Genomic DNA, 11565 nt, shown 5'->3' with positions numbered 1-11565 from the left:
GGCCGACCCACATTTTTGCTGAGGGCCAGCTCCTCAGCAGGGGTGAAATCTGCTGGAGGAGGGCCCCTGCATACAGTATGCTAATTTCTTTTCCTGTTGGCTGCAAGAATTGTGAACAAATGTGACCGCTTTCCTATACAGTTAAGAAACACAGACTAAGGCGTTGTGCACACGGGAACGTTTGCGTTTATGCACAGTATGCGTTTTCAAAAAAGTCTTCCGTTCACATGCATTCGTTTTTCAGGAAATATTCGTATAGAGGCGATTACACGGACTCGCTTGACCCCCCAGAGAGTTTCGTTTGCAAATCTATCCACCTTGGGACCCGTTATCGTTTGTGAGGTCAGTTTCTATCGGCCTCATGTAAATAATAGGGCTATACGCAAGCGAAACTATGCAGATACAAGCCGTTTTGTCCTCGTGTAAACGGCGCCTAATTGAAGCAATACAAAACGTGTAGTTCTATTTTTAAGATCTCAAAAGAGGGAAACTTACCAGATTGAATGATGTTTTTGTGTTTCACTCGCATTTGCTCCCAAGTCCTTTTAGACCCGCCGGGGTTACATCTGAAAAACGAAAAAAAAACGTCATGTACAGCTTGAATTTAAAAAAAATCTATAAATTAAAAGGATTACAAAAATATTAGGCTTAAAGTCCACTTGTGACCCTCGGTCGATGATATTATAATGGAAAAAAGGCTGCCACTCAATGATCAATTTGGTATTTTAATAAAAAATAATAATCTGGAGGCGCCTGATTTATTTTTGTACATGACTGCCGTGCATCCAATACACTTTTTAAAGATGTGCAGCTCTGCACGCTGTTGCATATATATATATACATATTTTACTTACGCATTCACGGAGTCTGCAATCTCCTGCCAACATTGTTGGCGACGTTTGGCAGCCACAAGGGTACTGCTTTTGGCTTTTATGATGTGCTTCACATCTTCGTAGCGGCTCATGATCATTGTCTGCTCCTCGGCCATGAAATTATTCGCTCAAGGTTTCTCCATGATTCCGATTGGTCGATCGCTCCAAATACCACCTCTTTTATGTGAACGCGCACCTAACTAGATAGGACACGGCTGGCTTGAGCGATCCACTTGATAACCCGCGTCGTAGGACAGTTTAGCGAGAGCGCGTATGTTTTGGATTAGGCCAACCGGCTAACTCAAACATATCCAGGTTAGGTTGAACCGGCTTCGTAGTACAGGCCTCAGGCCTCTGTACTACGAAGCCGGATTTTCGCTTAGCGAGCTAACTTCAGGGAAAACTCTGGGTTTCCGGTCCTACGACGCTGGTTCACCTCTTAGCGGGCTAGATCTCCATGGTAACTTATGCTGAACGGCTAGCCTGGTCCGGAGCAGGTTAAGTTCCAGGATAAGAGATCAACTCAGTGAAAGCACCGCCTGCCGACCAATCAGAGCTCCGTGTGCGGAGTTTAAAGCGATCAAGTCATATTACAGGAGAAAGGAAATACAGTTTAGACTGCCGAAAGACGGCCGGCAAAAATGACCGACTGTGTGAACGTGAACATTAATAGAATATCCCCTCCCATCTTCAGAGCAATCTGACTATTATAACATGGCGTTAAGAAAGCTTACTTAAATATCTGCCACAACATAAGTAACCGGATCAAAGTAACATTACGTATAGTCCGCGGCACTGTGAGTGCAGACGTCGATGTGTCCCGTTGCAACACCCCATTATCATTCATATCACATCATATCGCATCATAATGTATCATATATTTCCTTATCTGAGTCAGCTTCTTGAGCCGTATCTGGCCGTGCAACACTTATGGCGCATTTCCACCATGGCGCGTAGCGCGGTTTAAGCGTGCCGTGCCGGGCCCGTTTTTGTTTGCGTTTCCACTATGCCTAGTTCCGGCCCGGGGCTACTTTTTCACCTTTTTTCTGGCCCGACAAAATCGTGGTTCTATCGGGGCCAACAAACAGGGCTGAGTCGGGCTGAGTTTGCTAAACTAGAGAGAGAATCGCTGGCAGGAGGGCTACAACAACAACAAGATGAACATATTTGACCGTGATTTAATTGTAATACACGTTTCAAAATGATGCCGAAGTAACAACATACTGATACCGGTTAGTAAAAACCATGAATTAATGCTTTGACAAGTCTGCAGACAGACGGCAGGCGAAAAACCTTTTAAAATGCGTGTTGTCTAAATGGAGATCGGCTAAGCTAACGCAATATATGCTCCGACCGTCCAGACTCACAACAACGGCCTATACAGACATAAATAAACCAGCGACTGTATTCGCCATGACAAAGACAGTCTGTACTTGTTTAATTTTTGTCTAGTTTCTGAACAGATATGAGGAGCTGTGAGCTTGAGTGCTAACAGCTAACGGCTGATGTTGTTTTTCTGGGGTGCTCATTGAAGATGGCGTCACGGCTCCGCCTACACTGCGTTACTATAGATGCTACCCCAGTTCCTAAACTGTAATGGAAGCGCAGCATTAAAGTGAGCCGGGCCTAACAAGGCCTAACAAGGCCTAACAAAAGTCGAGCGAGGCCTGCGGTGGAAATGCGCCATTACAGAGTCACATAGCCTACTGTATGCAGAAGTATTATTTTAAGCAACACATTAAGTTGACGAAACACTCGAGTCAAATGTAATTAAAGTCAGATCCACTCGTGTCTTAAACGGGGCAGTGATATCATAAACCTGTTAATGTACGCATTCAAACGCTTTTTCTTTTACCAGCTGTATTCACCTTGCAGGTGCAGCTCTGTGGCTTTTATCCTGGACAAAGTGTTTAAGTCATGGATGTTTAAAGTTTAACGTCTTCATATTTGTCTAATTATAATTGACTTTTCATTCAGGAAGTATGACGCGCTGCGCTGTCAGTACGCTTGTCCATGTTTGTGATTGATCGAATGCTCCAAATACCACCCCTTTCATGTGAAAATAACCAGCGTCGTAGGACAGTTTAGCGAGAGGGCGTTTGTTTTGGATTAGGTAAACCGGGTAACTCAAACATATCCAGGTTAGGTTGAACCGGCTTCGTAGTACAGGCCTCAGGCCTCAGGCCTCAGGTCAGGCACAAATATGTACCATACAATGCAGAGGAGCTAAAAACAACAATAGGTATAGAAAATATAATTGACGAAAATAAAATCAAACATAGCAATGAAAGACAAATATATATTTTAAATTAATACTTATTTTGAATATAATTTAAAAAGGTTAAAATGTTAATAATAAATAATAATATAAATAGTAAGAATAACAAGAACAATAATAATAATAATAATAATAATAATTGTTAAGGAATAATTCTTCTAGATATCTAACCTTTTGCTCTGTGACGTTTTATGATCTACTCTGACGTCTGTTATCTCCTTTAAGGAAAGGCCTTGGTGCCATATGTGTTGTTGTCATCAGTTTGTGACCGGTCAACTTGTCTGGCACGAAGCGTAATTGTTGTGAGAACGCTGAGGCACTTCTTTATCGGTGTTTGTGGACTCTAAGATGTGAAATCCTTGAGGCCATGAGTGTCGGACGCAGGTGGCTCAGTGTTCCCAGCTGTTTAGTCTACTCCTTCAGAGATGTTGATTTCTCTCTGTGAACCAGTTAAAAGGTCTAGCATAGAGAGAGGCTCTTCAGAATTGACGTGGCAACTCTACCGTGTAGTCAGAACCTCTGACTCTTTGATTTGTGATGTGAATCCTCCGGCCGAATACTCTGAATAAACCCATCAGTGTTTGACATCAAAGCTCCAACTCTCACCGTGTCTCCTTCCTGAGTCGGTGACTCCATGCATTGCTACACAGAAGTTTCCTCCACAAATTGGCGTTGTCGGCAGGATACCAACAGATCTTCAGAACTGGTAAGTGTGATTTCAAATCTACATTTGGACATTTCCTTACCAGAATCTGTGATTGACGGTATCCTAAAATTATCTGTGAAGCTAAGCGGCTGCGATTTGTTTTGGTTAATGAACATTTGGGGCTAGCAACCCCTGGGGATCATCCAGGGACTCTGTCCTGGCTGGTTCCCTCTGTGTGTGCTGCTCGGGACGTATGTGCCGTGCAGGCACACACGGAGATGTTTAAAAAGACCTTAATGAGGGCAGCAGTAAAGTGGAACTTCTGTGTGAAATCAAAATAGAGATTTGTAATGAACAAATCGCCGAGATTCCTGGGGTTTCAGCGGCCAACACTAGCAGTTAACACAAGCAGCCCCCCCACATATTACCCCCAGCGCCTCTATAAAAAAAACACGGCTCCAGCTGCGGCTCCGGGGGATGTGTGTAAAATACCTCCCCGTATCTGCATGGGCTGGTGAAGTGAACTCAGAGGGAGAAAGTCACAGCTTTTGTCTATAGCTTTAACTCACACCACCGCCGTCTCTATTAAAAACGAGACGGTTTAAAAGCACTCTCGTGGCTTGTGGCCGTTTACGACGTGCTGGCAAGTGCGAGGTGCGTGCATTACCTGATGCGCCACAGTTCCCTACATTGCTGGAGGAACTGGTGCCGGTCCGGGGTGCATACATAAAATTATAGGCTAATTGATCATGGGTGGGCAGTGGCATGCAAGTGTAGACCAAAACTGTGTTTCATCATTGTGATGAACATGATGGCGTGTGTATAGGCTGGTCGAGTAGGACTACAGTTAACTGTGTAGTTTCGGATAGAAAGGGTAGCGGAGAAAAAAGTCTATGCGCTCCAGATCGGGGGGGCATAGCACCACTAGAACAGGGTAGTGGGGTCGCAAGAGGATAAGCTAGTTATTGCTCTTGGACGGTCTTCAGGCACCGATCTAGGACTTGTATACAAGGGTGGGAGCGCGAGTCAAGGTGCCCCACTGGGTTCCCCATTGAGGGAGAGATAATTCCCTACCCCCTCTGAAACCTCTTTAATCCGGACTAAATTGAGCTGGATGAACTTTGCTGTCGCACTGGTGTTTATTATGAGTTCATCATGTTCGTTTGTCTGATTGTTTGTATCAGGGGTCTATATTGGTTTGTCTAACCGCCGTCTTGTGCATGTTTTGTAACAACTAATAATGAATCAGTCCATAGCCAGGGTAAAATAAACTAAGCTTTAGTTAACTCACCAAAAGTAAATGACTTGAGAAAGATAAATAATATATAGTGTTAAAGCAAAATTCTGGTAGTATAGATGTGCTGCAAAATGAAAATAAATAGCAAAAGAGTGTTTTATGTCCTGCATCTGAGTGTGCAGAGGAAATGTAAACAAGAAGCACACTGTTCAGGGTGTGCGCTGTAGGTGTAAGAAGAAAATAAGATTATATTATTTTAAGAATACATTTTAAATTGTATTGCTGTTATGTTAAGATATGTTTGTGACCTTTTATAAACCCTATACCCCGTCCTGCACCCTGAGACCCTGAGAGGCATCACTGCTAGTCGTAAACAACCTGCCTGAGGAGATCAGGGTGGCAAAATCTGTCTGCTGTTTTAGGTCAATGTTGTATTATTTGTATTATTTGTTTCATTTATTCTTAAATCTATGTATTGTATGGTAATAATGAAAAAAACGTAATGTATTGAACACATTCCGAAACAAAGCTGATAAGACAGAACTAGACTCAGACATAATATAAATTATTGTTGAAACATTTTGCGCTGTTGCTGCAAAATGGAAACTTTGTTGATTATCTGTTCCAACTGGCCACTGGATTCAGATAATTAATATAAGTTGAAGTTTAATTACAGTTTTAAATATAGTTTAACATTCTTTATTAAACTGCTTCAAATGATTTCTCGTATCAACCAATTGGTCTCCATAGACATTACTACAATTATAATAGTTGTTAAACTACTGACAAGTTTTCTGAAACCGAGCTTATGAACAAAAGAGTAAAGGTCGCTGGTTAAGCCAGGATCAATATATTTGTTGACGTTTTCATTACAGTGTGCATAATAAATGTGTTAAATGAATTGAGCAATTCTTTAAAAAGTATAATGTTGCAATCTCTTTACAATAAGTAATTACAGTTAAAAAAAAATAGATGTTGTTTTCCAAGGGCCTCTCCTTCATAGCCCTACACTTTAAATCATGAGACTTTCAAATCATAACAGACAGAGATCGGTATCACTTTGTGTTGCAAGCCAAATCCATGTAAAGGTTCTACTGTAGCCCAATTTAAATACCATAAAGAAAGTATTGAACCCAGCTCAAGCTAAATGTCAAATGTATTTAATTAAGGTGCAAGTGTTTTGATTTATTTAAAATGTTCTAATCTCAGCTTCTTTCGAGTTCAGTCTAAGCAACAAATTGTTTCTCATAACATTCTCACTGCTGTCCCAAATGTTTTAACCTTGGGCAGACAAGCTGTTCACACACCCACACACACCCACACACCCACACACACACACACACACATACACACACACACACACACACACACACACACACACACACACACACACACACACACACACACACACACACACACACACACACACACACACACACTTTGGATAAGTATTCACCTTATCCACATTGTAAATTGTTGCCTTCTTTAAAGTTATTAGTAATTTAAGATTAATTATTGAATTAAATGTGGTACATAAGATAAAATAAATAAAATAACTTTGACTTGATCATTTTGTTCACAACATTAGACCTGTCCTCTAATCTCTACTAGAATAAGATAAGTGTGCATGTTTGGATGTTTTAACACTGCTGTAATGTACCTAATCTTGATATCCTTTTCATTACAGAGCTGGGAAAATGGCGTATTGATTAGATTCTGATCCGTGCACGTCCAATTTTGACTGACTTTAGTTCTAATGTTAATGTTAATTTGACTTCAACCCATAAGTAATTATTTAAATTAACTCTAAATTTCACATGATGATGGATTAGGGTTCCACATTTCTTCCACTAATTTGTTTTACAATTAGGCTAAAGGTAAAGAGAGACATTGATGACCTTGTGTCCCTTTTGTTAGTACGTGGTTCCATTTTGTCTATGGCCTTGGACGGCTTCACTAAAAGTCACCCAGTTCTGCCCAGTTTCCTCCACAAATCCTGCAGACAACGCCAATTTGTGGGGGAAACTTCTGTGTAGCAATGCATGGAGTCAGCGACTCAGGAAGGAGACACGGTGAGAGTTGGAGCTTTGATGTCAAACACTGATGGGTTTATTTCAGAGTATCGGCCGGAGGATTCACATCACAAGTCAAAGAGTCAGAGGTTCTGACTACACGGTAGAGTTGCCACGTCAATTCTGAAGAGCCTCTCTCTATGCTAGCCCTTTTAACTGGTTCACAGAGAGAAATCAACATCTCTGAAGGAGTAGACTAAACAGCTGGGAACACTGAGCCACCTGCGTCCTACACTCATGGCCTCAAATATTTCACATCTTAGAGTCCACAAACACCGATAAAGAAGTGCCTCAGCGTTCTCACAACAAGTACCCTTCGTGCCAGACAAGTTGACCGGTCACAAACTGATGACAACAACACATATGGCACCAAGGCCTTTCCTTAAAGGAGATAACAGACGTCAGAGTAGATCATAAAACGTCACAGAGCAAAAGGTTAGATATCTAGAAGAATTATTCCTTAACAGTTCCTCTCTTTTTATCATTCTTGATAACCTTAAAACATTAGTCTAAGAATAATTTTGGTCAATACTTAAATCAATAGGCGTCTTCAGATTCGAGTGTGGTCTCACCTTACATTCAATTACATCACAAAGTAGAATAAGATTGAAACATTCAATCACAATGATTGATACAGCCAATCATAATAGGAAAAATTATCTCTCATCAGTGTTTGGAGCATCTTTTGTCAATAAGCACAATAATGAACACACATAAAACACAGATACATAATAGCAAACATATTTGTTTTAAACTAATATCTTTTATCATTTAAACCATTAGTTAATGTCATTTATCAAACTATAAAATCAAAACCAGCAGCAGCTTAAAGATTTGCTTTAAGGCAATCACTAGTCAAAAGCATTTAAAACTTAGGATCATAAGAGATCCAGCTAAGGCATACATTCACAGTGGTGATTTGATCAATCTGTAATCTGCAAAATTGCAGTGTCCTCAATTTTAGGATTACTTTACGTTTACTTCATTACAGCTTTAGCCAAGAGTAAGGCACTTAGTCTTAGTAAAATCAATACATTCATTTTAGTCAAGTACATTGTTCAAAATCTGAAAAGGAAAAGTTAGGCAAATATTCAAAGACTTTTGTAAAAACCTGGAAAGGAAAGATTAAACATTCTTAAAACTTTAATTCATACATTTGTAAATGCTACAACTGATCTGTACCAAATGAAGTCTATCAATTATTCTTATTAGCCATACTTACCTGATCATCTACTGATGGTACTTGGAAAGGGTTCTTCTGTGTTTATCTAATGTTGAATATAGAATATCAATTTCTATAAATTATACTTCTCTAATTTGAGGATCAAATATGCTACATAATTGTTATATGAATTATTATAAATATTTGTTTTGGGCCAAAACTGAAATTAATCCAGTACTTGAAGCATCATGTTAGGTCTGTCTGTGCATGGGTAATACATTAAAGAGTAGTGTTGTAAAGTCTGATTGCTGGATGATTAAGGATATTAACATTATCTGTGATAATATTAGAAATATCTTATTATTCAATACCTTGTAATCTGAAAATATTTATTTATTAATTTTGTTTAGTGTGAAAGTGTAATCTGATCTGACTAAATATATTTATCACCACTATTTAACACATGTCTGGTCATTGGAAATATAAAGACCAATCATTAATTGTACATCTTTAAACATCTGGTCATTCAATTCAAAGTTCATCTTTGTACGAGAGCTGGAAGAACATGTCCGTCAGTCTTCAGTCTCCTCCTCCCTTTATGACACTGAGTGTCTGGTGTGTAAAGGCATCCTGATACTGTAGATTAGCACTGAGGTGCTGATTGGCTCAAACTCTTCTTCATCAGAGCGCCATATTTCAACCCCCCCCAATTGCTCTGCTTTTGTGTGGCTCATTCAGTGAGCACTGTAGCTGACCCCCCAGTGAGACGGAGGCTCATCTGCCTGTATTCCTTCTGCTATCTGCTTGAGAGCAACTGCGTATTCCTGATGCATCCAGGTGTCCCCCCCGTGATGGGAGAGGTTAGGAAAACATCAAACTCCTCCAAGAAACATGGAACCTTGTATTATAGAAACCTCTGAAGCCCTCGCTCGTCCTGCAGGGTTGTCTGCTAGAGCCCACCGAGCAGAAAGATGAAGAGAAGAACCTCCTCTTATCAGAAAGGTGAAGAGAAGCATCCCATCTTATCAGAAAGGTGAAGAGAGGCATCCCATCTCGAACGACCTCATGCTTCCTTGCACGTGGCTGGGGGTGCTCTCTGCACCCGGAGAGTGTGACCCTCTCTCTCTGACCCTTGGCCTTGAGAGCTGTCCTAGTTATTGGGTTAACACCTGATAGGGATGTTTTTCTGAGTGAAGACAACTCAAAGTAATGGATTAGCACATTATCATTTAATTACAAAAATAGGATAGGCCCCTCAGAATTATTTGGGAGCCTTCCTGACACATGCACATTATCATTTTGAAGGTTTGTGTTAGTCATTGAACATGCAAGAATCATATACTCATCAGTCCATAGCAGAGAAATGTTATTGTAAGTTAAAAGTGAGCTAGTTCCTGTGGATATAACCCCTTCTCAATGATTCTAAATGTATATTAATTCACCATTTACCTTTTGATAAAATATTAGTTTATCAGAAATATTTTGTCTCTTCCATAAAACATAGGTTTGAGAAATAAATTACCCAATATAAAATAAATTACTCAATATAATTGACTCTTCCCTCCCTTTTCTTACATATGGTACATATGAAATAATAACTTAGGAGTCTATTTAAGCATGGTATAGTTTATAATCTATTAATCGAGAAGACTCAGTATCACCTGTGTGCAGCTTACAAAAACCATTGTGAGAAACATATATTATGCAGGAAATGGATACATTTGTTGAAAAACAAAGCATATCTGATTTGGGAGGAAAAGTTTCATCCCTTTAACATCTGAGTTATTACTGATGGCATAGCATGAATGATATTGGGTGTCTGAGGGTGTCATTACTGAGAAATGTCAAACAAAATCAAAACCTTACATTTGAAAACAGGTTTGCATTCCTCCACTTAAGGTGACGTTATCATTGGAAACAATAAAAGCTAATTGTTTTGATGTAGAATCTATATATTGAATCGTTAGAGCAGAACAGAATGGTTGTATTGTAGCCTGAGTTTTGTGCAGCCTTTAGTTTTACCAGGTGGAAACATTGTCTATATAATGTGAATACATGTAGAACTAGACATTAAGAGACCCCTGACATTAGGCCTATTTGAACAATAGTAGGGGCTTTTACCAGCTCGCCAACTTACAGGCATCCTCTGCATAGCAGTATGAATAGCCTTAAAAACAACCCACTCTGCGGTAACGAGAGTCATGTATCTGAACCAAATGCCCTAAGTGAAGCCGTTAGTCTCATCTGACTGACCCAAGGGTTGGTGCTGGTGTGACAGGGAGGCTTCCAAGTGTTCAAAGCAGATGTCATACTTTCAGTTCATGGCTCAGTGGGGGGGAGCAGACCCATGTGAGACAGTATCAACGGCTGTAATGTTCAGTTTGAGGAGTGTCATTCTCTCTGGGAGCAGGAAATGGTGTCCATTCTCGGACCAGACCATTAATGTCATGTAGAGCAGCCATAGCATCTCTGTGACTGCACTCAGCCGGACTGCAGCAGGGCAGAACTGGGTGACTTTTAGTGAAGCCGTCCATGGCCATAGACAAAATGGAACCACGTACTAACAACAGGGACACAAGGTCATCAATGTCTCTCTTTACCTTTGGCCTAATTGTAAAACAATAATGAATTTCGTCAATAATGTTCCTGTAATATTCTAAGATTTCTTTGCCTTTTTTTAAAGGTTATAAGAGCAAGATAGTTAATACTTAGAAATTCAATAACTCATAATTGTAAGAAATGAAAACCTAAAGCTTTCTGTTGAAAAATTAAGAACTGTTCTACTCTACAGTATATCATTTGTTACTATGACGAATATAAGTGACTAATGTTTCAACTATAATATTATTTTTTCATTTCATTGGGGAAAACTTAAGGAACATATGTTTGCAGTAAAAGAACCGCAAACGTGTGACATAATGATGATGACATGTGAGCTTATAACTCACAAATGTAATCTTAGATACGTTTAATAAAGTGAAATTGGTCGAACTGGTCCCCTTTATTCTGTCCTTGTATTGTCCAGTGTTTGGCTCCAGCATCAAGCACTTTGTCAGAGAAAGCAGCTGTTGTTCCCTATGCAAACGATGCACACACACACACACACACACACACACACACACACACACACACACACACACACACACACACACACACACACACACACACACACACAAATACACACACGCACGCACACGCACGCCCTTAGTCTCCTTGCGTGCCTCCATGTGAATGTCTCATTGTGTCACCAGCAGTGATGACAAATGTCTTTGTTTTACCCTAACACACACCCACACAC

The sequence above is a fragment of the Trematomus bernacchii genome, unplaced genomic scaffold, assembly GCF_902827165.1.
Source record: "Trematomus bernacchii unplaced genomic scaffold, fTreBer1.1, whole genome shotgun sequence".
Classification (NCBI taxonomy): domain Eukaryota; kingdom Metazoa; phylum Chordata; class Actinopteri; order Perciformes; family Nototheniidae; genus Trematomus; species Trematomus bernacchii.
The sequence above is the reverse complement of the archived record's forward strand: the minus strand, read 5'-3'. Positions refer to the sequence as shown.